Source organism: Alligator mississippiensis, chromosome 5 (genome assembly GCF_030867095.1).
Source record: "Alligator mississippiensis isolate rAllMis1 chromosome 5, rAllMis1, whole genome shotgun sequence".
Classification (NCBI taxonomy): domain Eukaryota; kingdom Metazoa; phylum Chordata; order Crocodylia; family Alligatoridae; genus Alligator; species Alligator mississippiensis.
The window spans coordinates 157,738,145-157,754,152 of NC_081828.1; the positions used below are offsets into that span (position 1 = coordinate 157,738,145).

General features: G+C 42.4%; 1 protein-coding gene across 12 annotated transcripts in view; it reads left to right on the top strand.

The window, feature by feature from the left end:
- OSBPL3 (oxysterol binding protein like 3) overlaps positions 1-16,008 on the top strand; it is a 160,992-nt gene that overhangs the window by 20,934 nt on the left and 124,050 nt on the right. Inside the window, exon 1 of one of the 12 annotated variants that reach the window (XM_019498027.2) lies at positions 5,495-5,582. The exons of the other annotated variants lie outside the window; for them this stretch is intronic. The gene's annotated coding sequence lies outside the window, so the exon portion shown is untranslated. Of the gene's footprint in view, positions 1-5,494; positions 5,583-16,008 lie in introns of those variants that run through there. 12 annotated transcript variants of the gene reach the window in all.

The following is a 16,008-nucleotide window of genomic DNA, read 5'->3' on the forward strand; positions in this document are numbered from 1 at the left end:
AGTGAGCAGGGAGCTCTTGCAGATGCTGCCAGCACTGTTGGCGGCAGGGTGGCGAGTGCTGACCGGGGGTCAGCGACCACCCACAGGTGCCACCAGCGGCAGCAGCAGTGGCCAGGGGTGGTCATGGACTGCCCACAGATGCCACCAACAGTGTTGGCAGCACCTTTTTGCAGGGGGTGCACCTCCACGTGCAGGGGGGGCATGTGCATCCTGTACGCATCGCCCCGATCCAAAGTAAATATCTGTTAATTTCTGTTTCAGTTTAATCTGTGCAGATTAGACTAACCTGCAAAGACTGAATCTATTCAGCTTCAGGCTTTTTGACTGTCTGTATGTCTCCCCAGACTCTTGTGCCATTGTAATGACGCAATTCTTATGGATCAAAGCAGCTTCATGTTGAGCTGAACCCAGTGCCAGATGTTCCTTCCAGGTGAGACAGGATTTTGCATGCTCCTTCCAGCTTTGTGTTGCTATCAGATGACTTCATATCACTTTTGCACATACAGTACTGCCATGGAGGTGACCCCACTTTCTAGAGCCGTCTTGCATCTCATTATACAAAATATTCTTGAGGATACGGTCTTCTCCCATTCTTGTGATATGACCGATCCATTGCAAACTTTTCTTCTTCATAGTGGGTTTTTAAGTGCATTTCAGTTCCTGTGTTTGGTATTCTGTCTTCCCACTTTATTTTCAGGATCTAATGCAGGCATCTCATGTGGAAGCTGTATCAGTCTCTTGATATGCCTAGCATAGATAGTCCACATATCTGAACTGTAAAGCAGGGCTGACAGCACCCAAGTCTTGTAGATTCATATCGTCTCTTTAGCTGATAGTTTGCTGTTTACGGAAATGTGCATGAAATAATAGCCCAAAATTCTAAGCTCCTAGAAGCACTCTTGTGGAAAAATAAAACAAGGCATCTCCTTAGGGATATTGTTTTTAAAAAAATTGAATAAAATGGAGGCCCCTACTCTATACTTCCCAAATAACTGAAGAGGTAGTGGTTGAGTATCTTGCTGTTGAATATTTACCATGACCCTTGTATTCATCACAAATGCTGTACCTGCAGGGTCTGTCCAAGGGTCAGGGCTGTCCCTGGGGCGGGGGATGCAAATCGGGGTGACTGCCCCAGGCCCCATGCTTTAGGGGTGGCCCCCATGGAGCCAGGCAGAGCAGCAGCAGCAGTGCAGAGGTGGGTGGAGCGGTGGTTCCATGTCCAGCCACTCACTAATTCTGCCCCCCTCCACCATCCCTAATGGTGATGGCAGATTCTTTGAAACTGGGGCCTGTGGGATCGGAGTGGAGGCAGTGTCCCGTATAGTCTGATTTGCCCTGGGCCCCGCACCCTGCTTGGGTTGCTTCTGCCAAGGGTAATTGGTGCTCTAGGCGAACTAGGTAGCTTAGCGCCCCCACCACTTCTAATATAGAGGAAAATAAGAAGTCTAGAATGAACTTTTATGGGGAGAGCAGCCTGGAGACCGGCCCCTAGAGCCCTGGCCCTGTGGGGTGGGTTCACTGGGCAGGAATGAGGGGCACCACTGGCTTGGGGGCAGGGGCTGCAGGTCAGGAATGAGGGGCACTAGCAGGGTTGGGGGCAGGGTCAGTGCAAGGTGGAGCTGTAGCCAGCCAGGGCTGTTATTTAGAATTATGTTCCTGTTTTGTTCTGCATATAATTTTAGCACCTTCCAAATTTTGGCGCCTTAGGTGACCACCTAGTTTGCCTAATGGTTGGACCAGCTCTGTGTACCTGTGTAATGTAGCTGACAGCTATAAATGTGCTTCAGACAGATCAATGTGGGGTCTTCACGGGGGCAATCAAAGCTTGGACACTGGTGTGAAACCATACATGCTAGTGTATAATCGGAGCACAAAAGTGGCAGAGTCCATAATGTCAGGCCAGTGTCTCCTGACTCCTATGCTGTACTTCTGTCTAACCTGAAAATACAAGGTCTGTTCAAAAAGTATCGAGACTGAACATGTATTTGTGGTATAAAGTATTGGGTGGGGAGGGTGTGGCTTTGATGTACATGTCTGGGCATGTTGGGACTCCTCTGGGCAGGTTTGCAGCTCATGGTGTTTCCCTAGTTTTCTGTGGCCAGTGGTTCAAGTAAGATCATTTGTGTCTCGTGCCCCCTTTCGTTATGTCAGTGTCCAGAACAACATGTGCATTAAATTTTGCATGAAAATCAGGAAAACAGCAAGTGAAACATTTGAATTACTTAAAATAGCATTTGATGATGACACTATGAGCCATGCAAGTTTTTGAATGGTATCATCAGTTTAAAGAAGGACGATCATTGGTTGAAAGTCAGCGTTCTGGACACTCTTTAGTATCGTGAAACGATGAAACTGTGGCAGTGTTTTGCAGCTCAGTTTGAAATGATAGGTGATTGACTGTCGGAGAGATTGCAGAAGAAGTTGGAATTTCTGTTGGTTCATGTCATTCAATTCTAACTGGCGATTTGAGAATGAAACTACCAGAAAAAAGACCAGAAAAATGGGTGTCTTGGACGCTTCACCATGACAACGCGCCTGCCCACTCAGCACAGCTTGTGAAGCAATTTTTAGCCAAACAATGTTGCCCACTAGTGCTGCAGCCTCTATATTCACCTGATATGGCCCCATGTGACTTTTTTTTTTTTTTTTTTCTCTTCCCTCAACTAAAGAGAACCTTGAAAGGAGGAAGATTTTTGTGATGTGGAAACAGTAAAACAAAATGCGACTGAGCAACTTTTAGAGATTCTACAAATTGCTTATCAAAGGGGCTTCCAACGATGGCAGAAACATTGGGAGAAGTGTTTGGCTTGCAGAAGGAGTATGCTTTGAAGGAGACTAAGCCGAAATTCCTGTAAATAAAATATTTTGTTTCCTACAGCATCAGTCTCAATACTTTTTTGAACAGCCCTCATATTCTCCTTTTGAAAATTGATAAACCGTGGGGAAGTTACATTTGGCTCAAAGGAGTTTAAAACAAGAAATACTATACAACGGCTTTGTAAATGGCTTCTTCACAGTGTAGCTTATTCAAACTGTTGCATACAAATGCACAGTCCCTCTTGATGAAATGTGTGTCTTATTGATAGCTTTGGTTCATAAGGCTTAAATCATGGCATTTGGAAAGCATTTATACTGCTCCAGAGATTTCTTGCATAATACCCATCTTATTACCATGTGGTAGACTACTTCTACCCCAGAAATACATTTGGCAGCATAGATTTCATATTGTGGGGGGGGGGGAACCCAACCAAACAAAACAAACCCTTTTTTGCCTTGCAGTCTTGAAATGGTCCATTGCTAGTGGTTCCTCTTTCTTTTTCTTGGTGCTGCAAGGAACTGAGCTGCATTACATAGCTCTTTCCTGAGCTGTGGTCACCCTTGGCAAGCATACTTTCTTAATATATATATATATATATTTTTTTTTTTTTTAACATGCCTTTCCATTTTGGTAATTCATACCTGAAACACTTCTGAAATCAGTTTTGGGCATCTGTTTTTGATGAAGTTTACAAATGCAGGACTGTTAATGCAAGACTCAGTAGCTGCTCCAGGGTAGATTTTGTTTTCCTTTTAGGAAAAAAATAAAAAATTGAAAATGTGTCATTCTCATACCAAATGTTGTTGAGGAAAGAGATCAGTTAGTCTGTATAATGTGCCGGTGACCTAGGAATGTTTCCACTTTGCAAGAACTAAACATGGGTAGAAATTCAATGATTTCCACCCCCCCACTTTTTTTTTTTCCCCCTTCAGGTTCAAACTTATCAAATTTTTTTCCTTATCTGTAGAAATGACTGAAAGATAGGGAGGGGTGGGGGGATGTTTTAAAAGGATGCTCATTGCGCTTTTCTAAATGGGGGGGAAAAAAACAGCCTTTTTTTCTTTGTTTTTGTAAACAACTGTGGCATGCATGATGAATTAAGGGGGCTGGTGAAAGAGATGGTTTAAATATATATACTCTTCTGGATTTGTGTCAATCTCTAAGATTCTATTTTATATATTCCATTATGAAGGTTGTAGTGATTTGTTGTTATCACTGGAAGATAACCTGTTTGCACCTCCCTCCCACTCTTGTTCTATAGGTATAAATAGTACAAGCTTAAACTTATCAAGAGAATTCTATCACTTCAATAGTAAGAAGTTTTCAATATACAAATTGTGAGTCACTGAAGTGCCAGTCAGTGGATTTGGGTGTGTCTGTCTAATAAAACTTAAACTTCTTTGTAATTTAAACCCATACCACTTCCTCCCGGCTGCCCTCCCCCTAAAACTGCCTCTGTCCACTGTAGTCTCTAACGAGAAGAAAATGTCAGTGGGATGGTGCCTTGTTAGCTATTCTAGTGCTTTAATCTTGGGTGGCAATACAAATCAAATGTTTGGATTGGTATTTCATGCTAGTGTACATACAGCATTTCAGCTTTTTTAGTTTAACAATATCTTTAAATCATCTGGCTATAGTATTTTAAGTACTGTCTCTTTAAAAATCTATTAATAAACTAATAAAGTGTAAGTCCTAGTGTTTTAAAATTACTGGAGTGCTTTGTGAGCAGCTCAGCAGTCAATTATGGCATCATTAGGAGTATAAATGGAGGGGGAGGGGAAATGAATAATAATGACTAAATAAGCAATTATGAAATACAGATAACTGATACAAAAATTCAGTGAATTGAGGACAGAAAGGAGAGCCTGTTTTCTTCAAATAGGATTTCTTTAAAACAAAACAAACGTTTCCACACCTCCCCCTTTTTGTTCTAGTTTTGATGGGAATTGTATTTTATATATATAATATGAAAAGGCCCTTGCCTTGCATTCTGTTTCTTGCTGTTGGCATGACCTTCATTAAGAAGTACACTAAAAAATATCCCCCTACACCCATCTTCTGGTGCATAGATATTGGGTGTAGGGTTATATTTGTTCTAGTAAAGGCTTCCCTATTTTCAGGGGGGGAGCTTTGGTCTACTTGCTTTACTTGCTCCCCTACCTGCCACATACACTAGTGGGTGCAGTGCTGCCTTGCCTGGCTCCTATGGGTGGGCAAGAGCAGCACAGAGCAAACCCTGTCATGGCAAAGATTCCTGAGGGTGATACTGACACCCCTTCATAGATAGGGGCTGGAGCCCCACTTGCCCCACTCTAGTTACGCTCCTGAGTCTTTGGTTATAGTACAGCCTCCCTAACTCTGATTTCTGCATCATATCCTATTATCTTTCGGGGAGGGAGCAGGAGCTATGAATACTTGGATATCTTTATTTAAGGAAATGTCCATAGTAAACCTTCAGACTTGGTGAGTAGAGCAGCTTTTGATAGGAATAAAGACTTTTTAATGAAGGTTTTGATATGTTGATGTTTGAACATATCACAAATTATGGTGGGGCCTGTAGTCTAAGGCCTTCATAGACTGAAGATGGAATATGTTCAGATTGCTTGTACTTTATAAGTAGAGGGGCTACCCAATGTGAGTCAGTCTTACATATCCTGTTTCTATTCTCTCCCCAGACTTAATGAAGGCAAGGAGCCAGTTTCATTGTGGAAGGTGCAATTCACTGCTGTCAGACACAAGAGGAATCCTTTAATCTTCTTTTAGGGTATTGCATTGTACCCTGGTTATGTCCTAAATAGGAGGCTTGGGATGTGAGAGGAGGAATGAATATATTTATCACACTGAGGCCTATTAGATATATTTTATAAGCTGCTGGTATGAGGGAAGTCATTCAGTTATCACTGAAAACATTTTTACAACTTGTCACTTTCGAGTTGACTGTGAAGCTAGTGTGTATGCAGCAAATATTTTGAAATTTTAAACAAGAGATACGTGATTCACCACCTCATGAACTAGTATATACACTGCTGTCTTGCTTCACTGGTTTCTCAGTGTAGTATATTTTTGTTCTTTCTGTAGAACTAACCAACAGCTTGGAAGTCTTGTGAATCAAAGAATAAGCAACAGACGTAGTAGTGTTTTGTAGTAAATCTGTCTTTAACAGGTTTAATTTATGAGTATACACAAGTAACTCTTAGCACACACTTGATCTTCCAGAGCTAATTTTGTTCTTAATAGGGTCAAAAGTGGAGTAGTGAAAAGCAAAGCAGATAGCATAGTTGAAGATGTGCCAGTGCTATTGAATCTTTGAGTCCAGTTGTCAGAATTTTGGAAGCTAAAGACTAGCTAAAGGGGAGTTAATAACCTTAATTGGATGTAGATGATTGTGTTCATAGATGTTACCAGCAGCTTTTGGCAATGTTATTACTAGTCAAGGAAAAGCAAACAAAATTTTCATATGTTATTTACATCTTTAGGCATTTGTGATTAACCATCCTTTTCAGCTTCCTGAGCGAAGAGAGGCAGTTTAAGACAAATGTCAGGCTGTTCTCCTCCTGGTATCGTATCCTTAAGCTTTACACCAGATACATTCTCTGGAATCTTTTTGGCTCCAAGACCCTGTCACAAGTGTGAGCCCAGCAACCTTCTGAGTGGAGGGGGCAGCAGAAGGCTCATCTCTAGCCTGATAGTTAAGTCTCCAATTAGCCAGAAAGGGCTCTGAGCTATCCGCTCCCTTGGGACTTGACTGTATTTCCAATGTGCCCCTAGCATTGGCTAGCCTGAAACTTAATCTTGTCAGGTGTCAAATGCTCTTTATATAAAGACTTTTCTCCAATAGTCCAGCGAACACCTGTATGGTAGGAAAGTCTGGTACTTGATAGCTTTATATTCATCAGGTTTGATATTTGGTATATCAAAGTCTCAGCTTTTGAAGTAGTGACCTAAAGCTTTTCCATTTTAAATTGAGAATTTGCAGCTCAAGTAGTTCTGTGCAGGTTCTGTAAGAATATATAATACAGTACTTGGTGTTCTGCTGTAATAGCTACTATAGCACATTTAACATGGTAGTTAAAGGATTTTTAAAAAATTCAATAAATCATTAAGTCATATTAATAGCATTTCCATTGGCTTGTGCAACTGGAGAACTATTGCCAAAGTAGATAGTTGCTTTGTAAGAATAAGACAATTGAATTTTGCCGAGAGAAATGTCTGCTTGCTGCAGAATCATTTCATATTGACAGTTGGCTAGAGTGGTGTTTTTGGTATTAATTTCAGAGGTAGAAGTAGGGGTGGGGATTATGTTTGTCTGTTCCGTACATTAGCAGCAAAGTAACATGCTTTGCGCTAATCTATTTCTTCTCCTCCAAGAATTTTGGTGCACATCACACACACACAAAAATATATATATATATATCCTTATGCCATTATAAAAAATAAGTATCTCATTTTACTAGTGGTGACACCTGAAGAACAAATTCAAAGACCTGTACTTGGTACTGCATAAGAGTATCTTGCAGAGCCATTGGCTTCAAACTCAGAGTTAGTGGAATTCTGCAGAACAGAATTGAACAAGTCTTTGAACTAGTATGAAAAGAAAACTCTACCTTTCTCTGCAGCCTTCTGCTCCCAGCCTCAGGCAGGGGGTTGGACTAGACCTCTAGAGGTCCCTTCCAGCCCTACTTTTCTAAGATTCAAAAGTTCATCCTGGCTGTAAGAACACTTGTTAGGCTAATAATAATATTTCAGCTTTTACAGTTGAAGTAATGCCATCTTATTAGCATATTTTCTTATAATCAATTATCATGTTGGAAAAGCTTCATTAGTAACTCAGACTTTAACACAATGTTCTTAATTCATTGAATGGTTTTGAACAAGTTAAAAACACAGCACTTGGTGATGAAAATCAGTAGGCAGGAACATGTTTAAAGATTTTTTTGCTGCTCCCTTGAACAAGAAGAAAATATAGTGGAAGGAATAAAATTTCAAGGGGAATGACTGGCTTAGAATTTTGTGGGACTGTTTCTAAGGGTGTGGGCAGATGTAGTGCTTGGAATGTCCTAAATACACTTTAAACCCCAAGGGTGCCTATACAAGTGTGTGGAGGCTGCACCAACATGCTGGAATTCCAGTGCGTTGCAGCAGACTGGATTAATTGGGTCTGCTGGAGCGTGGCAGTTGCCACACTCCAGCAGCCTCCTGCGCGTCTCAAGCACCCCTGCTGCCATTTTTAAGGGATGCCGATGCACAAGATGCAGCAGCACTTTAATTGGAGAGACTCTTGGAGCCACTCTAATTAAAGCGCCGCCCCCGCCCCCAGAGCATGTGTAAAAGTGCCCCACGAGTTTAGATGAGCACACCACTTAAAGAGTGTTTCTTAAATTTGCTGGATTGTTTCAAAAGCACGCTGGGAAAATCTAGTATGAAGTGGTTCAATGCATGTCTTACTTGCAGACATAGAGTGTTCCATGCCTAGTGCCTGGTCAGTCCTCCAAGCTACATCACTCCGCGCTCCCCTCCTGTCCCCCATCCCTGCCAAACCCATGCAGGGCAATGGGGTTGATCTGGGATGCAGACCAAGCTCTAGTGCCCAAAAATCTATTACCTACAGAGACCGTAGTCTGCAGGGGTAGGAAAGCAGAAAGCATCTGTTTTTGGTTTCACTTCACTGCTAGGGACCCTGGGTGGGGGTCACAGAATCATTTGGAATAGGTAGCCAAGTACCAGGTGGGGTGGGGGGCTTGCTATGTGGCCCCCTTCTTCTGCTTTCCAAGGGGCTGGGTGCACCCTCCCCACCCCACAACTCCAATTTTTAAAAAAATTCTTTTAAATTTGTTTTTTGCCTGCACTAGCTATTTTCATTTCCATGCTTATAGGTCCCAGGCCTGACTACAAGATTGTGACACGGAGGGGTGAAGAACACCTAATGGGCTAATACACTTCACATTTTGAGATAGAATAGAACGTCTGTTAATTCTATTAAGTACCCATTGTGCAGTGGCTCCATCTTCACCCTCCCTCACACCAAATACACACCTGAGCAAGTGGCAGATGTTTCCTGCTATAAGAAAACTTCACCCTCTGCAACAAGCAGGGTGTCAAACAGCCCCCCTCAGCACCTTTCAGTCCTTCAATTCTCTACCATACTCATGCCCTAAATGAGCATGGGGCCACCACCCCTGCCAAGTGGGGTCTATTTCCTGTGATGGGGTCCAGGCTGTTTGCCTTGTGTACCTGTGTGTACCCAGCTCACCATACACATTTTGGTAAAATGTAAGTGTTCCTTATTAAACACAATAAGCCTTTCTTTTTCTTTTCTTTTCTTTTTTTTTTTTTTTTTTTTTTAACTCAAAGTTTTTTGAGAAGCAGATGCAGAAAACTGCAATTGCAATTTGCAGGCAGTGGCATCTTCCTCTTCCTCAGTGTCCAGTCAATTCTGGTTTCTTCCCTCTCTAAGGGAATCCTTGGAAAAATCCAGGCAATGACCCCTGGAAGGCATGATGGTCTGAGTAGCCTATCACTTCTTGGTGGTGGTTTGGCAGCAGTGCAGTCCCTAAAACATGGCAGTCCTACTTAGAAGAACCTTTAGAAGTGTACGGGTAGACATTTCTGTCCAGGGACAACTATGAATCGCTTCCTAATCAGTGAAACTCCTGGAATGGTTCAAGTGTTATGTCTGTCTGCACTGTAATGCTACTTTCTCCTGTACTGGCTTCTCTTATTATCCAAGAACTCTCTGCAGCTTACATCAGTCCTGTTTGTATATCATTATACCTTCTCTCCCATTTAGAACACTAAAACCTTAGTAATGAAAAATGCATTGTATAGGATTTATGGTGATTAATGTTGACAGTAGTGTTATGAATGCTGGAAAATCAGCAATCCCATTGTAATGCCTATTGGACCTTCAGTGAAATGTCTGAGGAAACTAAACATACAAAACTGAGACTTACTGAAGCTCATACTGCCTTGCAATCTCCTTGGTATGCTTTACTTGGCAGCTATGATGGCTTTGACCAACCCTTTGGTATTTACTCCTTCAGAGATGGACACTTCAGGGTCAAATGTGAAATGTGTATGGTTTTTTTCCCACTGCATCAAAGGCAAGTGAAAAAATACCCAACTATATACCTACATTTCAGGTCTTTTCTAGGCATATCTAGGCATGTCTTGGCATATCTGCTGCTGATGTATAGACTTTTGGGGGTGGGGGGTGGTATGTTTGTATGTGTATGTGTGTGGCACTTATTTTAAGAGACATGCCCCCAAAATGCAAAAATATTTTTGAAGATTTGGGCATGCAAGCTGCTGTTTATAACTGTTTTAACTCTGTACCACTAATTTGCTCTCCTTGTTTCCCCTTCCAAAGTTGGGCAAATTTAACCCTGTTGGATCATAAAGCGCTAACCCAATATAGATCTTTTCTTTGTTAGGGTGTTTTGGTTTTTGTTTTCCCTCAAAAATATATGAAGCCTACTTCTTCCTTGTCAGGGAGGGAGGAAAAAGAAAAGGGGTGGGTGTGTGGTTTAAAAAAATAAATAAATAAAAAATTGCACTCTTTTCAGGGATCATACCAAACCACCAATTTTGTTTCATAGTATATCTTCTTTTAGTAAGGTAGTATGCTTAAAAAAATGGGAGTTTATAGCTAAATAGACTTCTGTTTTAGAGAAGAAAATAACCTGTAGTCTTTAACATTTGCTCTTAAGCAAATGTTAAAAATGTTCGTGGGTATTCTTAAGCAAATGTTAAAAATTACAGGATATCTTTTTTTCTCTAAAATAGAAGGATATATAGCTGTACACTTCCATTTCTTAAGCATGCTACCTTCCTAAAAGTAGATATATTATGAAACAAAATTGGTGGTTTGGTATGATCCCTGCAACGTTAGTTTTTTTGTTTTTTAAGAGCTTAATGTTGGTAGGAATTTTAAATTCTTCTAATGTGGCTTTCTCATTGAAACACAGAATTACAATACATAATCCCAACTTTAATAAAATTTATTACAACAATGCTATTCAACTAATATAGTTTGAGAGCAGCATATTTATTTGTCACTAACAAGTTGTTAGACATGTAAAAATGTTGATGGGGGAAGGCATTACAATGAAGCTTGTATGAGGAAGTAGGATTAATGTTTGTTTGTTTGTTTGTTTGTTTGCTTGTTTGTTTGTTTGTTAACCCTCCCCCTTTCCCCCTCCCTCCCAGTCTTTATCATACCCTTTATTTTAACTCCTGAATTTTGCATAAGTAGCATTGACAGAAAAAAAATGTACTTAGTTTTTAAACTCTTACTACTAGCTAGAACGTTTAACTTAATATTTTGCCTTGTCAGTAAACAAAGCTATGAACGTTGAAGAAACCATTTCTATATTTGTAGATATTAATATAAGCAGTGCCTTCATTAAGGGCTGGTCACTATTGAGTTAAGCTCATTGGTTTCGATCCCTTATAATTGTTTATAATCTGTCACAAGATAGGGAGGGGAATAGAAAGATTTTGTAATTGAGTGTTTTTAGATGCTAATTAACATGGCTCAACACTACAGATTAAAGAAGTTAACCTTTTGCACGCTTGTTCAAGCTGTTGGGGAAATTGTTTTTTTTCCTCTCCATATAAAAAAAACGTCAGGTCATTTGAGACAGAGATGTTTCTGGTTTGGTCTACCCCTTAAGGAAAGGGATCAGTTGGTTTCTGGTAGCCTGACACAGATTTTTTTTCAACATGAAATTCTGTATCCCCTTTCCTAAAGGCAGTCCATGTTCTTTCCATTCCAGAGTACTTCTAGGCAGTCCATGTTCTTTCCATTCCAGAGTAAATCTACCTTACTGTTGTGGAGCAGGTGCACACTGTTTGCCTTTAGGAACACTTGCTAATTCAGCCCTGTAGGTTAGGTAAACTTTTGTGACTAAAAACAAGACCAGAACTTGTGCACACCACTTTTTAGCACCACCCTAAATGTTACATGTCTTTGCTTGCTACCATGTTTACTCAAATACAAAATTAGTTTTCCCCTTTTCTCCCTCCCCCTAATTGTCAGAGGAAAAATGGCCCTCATTTTATAATTACATACTAGGAAATCCCACTAAATACATTGTCTATCATTTAAACTATTGCCAAAAGCAACATGTGCTTAGCAGTGGAAACCAATTATGAGGTTGATTTTAAATGTAGCCAGCACTGAGCATGTCTATAAAACATAGCTCACATTGGGCAAAAGTGATGCTCAAAAGTGTGTTTATGGAGTATCTGTGCTAAAATTTGCAGCAGTTTCAAAAAGTAACGTTTCAATTGTGGATGAAGTAAGTTCATGGGTACTATATGCAAATTGCTAGAGCCATGTTTAATATCAAGGTTATGGTTTTCAAATTTGCCCCTCCTTCATGTGCTTGGGATCTGACAGTAAGGAGCGGGAGAGGGCAGGGAAAAAGGGATACCAGGGGAAAATGTTGGAAGGGGAAGCAGAGTGCAAAGGGGTCCACTTGGCCCTCCAGACTTATTTTCCTTCCTGTAGCAGTGGGAGGGGGATAAATTCAAAACAAACCTCCAATAATTAAATTCTATACCTGGAAAATTATAACAAATGTATATGTATTCCATATATAGAATCTAATTATTGGGGGGTGGGGTCGTCTTTATAGTCAGGGTTGTCTTCTATTCAAGTAAACACAGTATTTTTCAGTATGTGGCTGACCACTGGTCTCGCTTGGTTTTTATAATATAGTAAATATTGTAATGTTCTCTTAACAATGTGTTTTGTTAGAGCAAGTTGTTGCGTAGTCCTTCTGTACTTATTTTTATCTGCCTAGATTCTGAAGTTGTTTATTTGCTTATCAAAAGTAAATATATAATAGGGAAGAGAATATTTTGCCACTTTGTAGGAGAGCATCTTGTGGAAAACATGAATAATCCTCACACAGGACGTTTCAGAAAAGCAGACAGCCTTTTACTTTAGGTAGTACAATGGCAAAGCAAAACCAACTTAGATTTAGCCCAGGGAGTGAGTGCAGTTGGTGGCCATTCTCTAGCAGTTGAGTAGTGATTATAAACCCTATGATGTGGGGATGGGGAGCTGAAATTTTTGATCCTGGCATGAAAATATTAACAGGTAAAGGAAGTATAACATTGCCGTTTGAGTGACTCATTCTCTGTTTCTATCTTCTCATTCCTCCTGTCTAGAATTCAGCGTACATGAACCTGACTAGCCTTGCAGTTGCCCAAAGCACAGAGCAGAAGCCATGGGGTCAGTTACCCACAAGGCTATGCTGTTTCTACTCTGCTGTTTTTCAAAGCCTCCGGGGAATTGTGGCTGAGATGCTGGATCTCTATTCATCAGCCCCAAGCTATAAAGCAGCGCATTAGCATCCGCTCGAACATGTTTTGAGGTGCTCTAGTTAGGATGGCGCCGAATGTTTATTTGGCATGGCCACAATCCAAATTAGAACTACATCTATTAATACCCTAGGTGCCTTATAGTGGTTTCTTCAGGGGGGTGACACTTTATCTTGTCCTTCTGTCAGACAGAGGATCAGTGTAGTAGAAAGCAGTGGATAATGAAAAAATAAAGTAGAAAAAAGAGTATTTTTCTTGAGACTTGGATGCCCCTCCTTTTAGTGAATAAGTAAAACAGTATTTATTGAGCTCACAAAGTACTTACCTGTCTGAAAAAGAAGTAGGATTATTTTAGACTGAAATCCTATGCTTTGTGGTGCTGCCAGAGGGAAAGGGTAGACTTCATCTTGTTAAGAAAACATTCACCCTTTATTAGATTTAATCATGAACTCTCTTATATTGCATAATGGACGTTTTGCCTCCATTTAAGCATTTTAATTGGGGCCTGCATAAGGGAAAGAGCTGAACACAAGATAAACATCAGTAACAAGCTAATGTGTTTATAAAACATAATGTAGGTGTACACAGAGCTTGTTTGACTAGACCGGGGTGGGCAATTATTCCAGGCGAAGGGCCACTTACTGAGTTTTGGCAACCCATTGAGGGCCACCTGCCCCTTGACAGGTGCTCCACTCCCTGGTTGCCATCTTAGGGGGCATGACTTCTGGCCCCAACTCCTGACCTTGTGCCACCGGAAGTCCTTCCGCTTGCCCCCTGGGATTACTCTTTTCAGAAAGGGATTTTTGCCATCTCTGAACCAGAAAAATACCAAATTGTATTCTAAAAATCAAACATGTACTACAACATTCCTTAATTTAATTTCAAAAAAATATTTTTGTCCTGATTTTACATGTTTGTGTCGTATAAATAAGGGTGATAGTATAATAGCCTAAAATTGAGTCTTATTCTTGTATATTGTGGGAGGATGGATACAGTTTTGTGGGTATGTGGGGGATGTGTGTTGTGGGATTTGTGTGGGGGGGGTGGATGGGTGTGTGTAGCATGGGTGGGTATGGGTTTTGTGGGGGACTATGAGTGTGTTGGGGATGGTGGCTGGGGAGGGTTGTGGCTTACATGGTGGGGAAGGGTTTGCCCACAGCCTGTGCGCCCCTGCCCCGTGGCAGGCAGAGCCCCCGCCAGTGCTCCTGCAAGCTCAGGTTCCATGCTTCTGCCACTCCTGGCCCCAGGGCAGTGGCACAGGCCCTGTGCTCCTGCTCACTGCCACTTGCCCCCTTCTGCCACTGATGCCCCTCTCCTGCTGCTTCCCTGTCCCGCCCCGGCCACTCCAGCACCATGTCCCAGCACTGCAGCTGGAATTGTGATGCTAGACTGCAGCAGGCATGGGGGGGAGTGGGGAAATGGAGCAGGCAGTGGGAAGGAGCAGTGAGCGGGTGCATGGAGCATAATGAGAGCTGGGCGGGAGTGCAAGGCCTGCACCAGTGCACTGGGACCAGCACTGCTGGGGCCCAGAACACGGTGGCAGGAGCGTGGGGCCTGGGCTGCCAAGGGGTCTATGGAGCTGGATTGGCTCCCTCCTTTCCCTCCTTGAGCAGCACAGCCCAATTCCATGGAGCCCCTCGTAGCCCAGGCCCCATGCTCCTGCCCACCCTGCTCTGGGCCCCACAGCTCTGGCCCTAATGCACCAGTGCGGGCCCCATGCTCTCACCCACCTATTGCTGTGCTCTGTGTACCTTCTTATTGTCCCTTCCCCCCGCCTGCTGCAGTCATTTCCCCACTCCCACCCTGTCTGCCGGTACCACATAGTTCCCAGATGCAGTGCTAGGACCACAGGCGCTAGCCTGGCCAGCCCTGATGACTGGAATGATAGCTTTCAGCTGGGGCTCAGGGTGGGGGGGGTCTGGAGTGGGGGTGGGACCAGGCTGGAATTGCTGCTGAGGCTGTTTATTTCTTCCACTGGCTCCCTCTGGATTCTATTGCCCCTGACTTCTGTCATCTTTGATAGGCAGCCAGGGGCAGATAAATATTATTTTTCTAAATTTTTTTAGGGGCCCTGTAGGGCACATGAAATGGCCTGGCGGGCTGGATTTTGCCTGCCCCTGGATTAGACTTTTAAATACTATATGCTCAAAAAGGAGGCTTGACAGCTTTTTGGTAACAAAACTGTCTGAGTAGCTATTGGGGGTGGGGTGAGGGGGGGGGGGGGAAGTGTGCACGTGTGTATAGAGAGAGATGTATATAGATGGTGAAAATTTAGATAGATAGTACAAACCAGACCTGAAGAGTGTCAAAGCATGTTGTTTTGAAACTTGCAGGTACAGCAGGGTTCATGAAGGCAATACTGAATGAGAGGGCTGTTTATCTCCAAGTCATAGGAAGTGGTGTAATGTGCCTACCCCTTTCACTGGCTATGTACACATGTTCAAATCACTAAGGAGAATTCTCCTGTTTGGTTTTCCTGAGAGAGAAACTTACCTGGAAACAGCTGAACAGACATTCAACTGTTGAGCCCCTGAAGACCAAATTGCTTGCAGTGCTGAGGCTGCACAGGTAGCGTCCCTCTATGTACACATCTCAGCATGCTTTGTAGGCCCAATCTGTCTGCCTGGCGGCAGGTGGTATCAGTGCACAGGGAAGCCCTGCTTAGCTGACTGAGACTGCTTGGAGTCAGCCTCTGTTTCCCTGCAGCACAGTGTGGGATTGTGACGGGGCCATGTTCTACTTCTGCTCAGGTGGAGTAGTAGAGTTAAGCCTGGGCAACAGAGTCTTGGGTGGGGAGGAGAGGCTGCGGGGAGGAAAGTACCCTGGCATGCTACTTGACTGTGCTGTGACTTCTCTCAGAA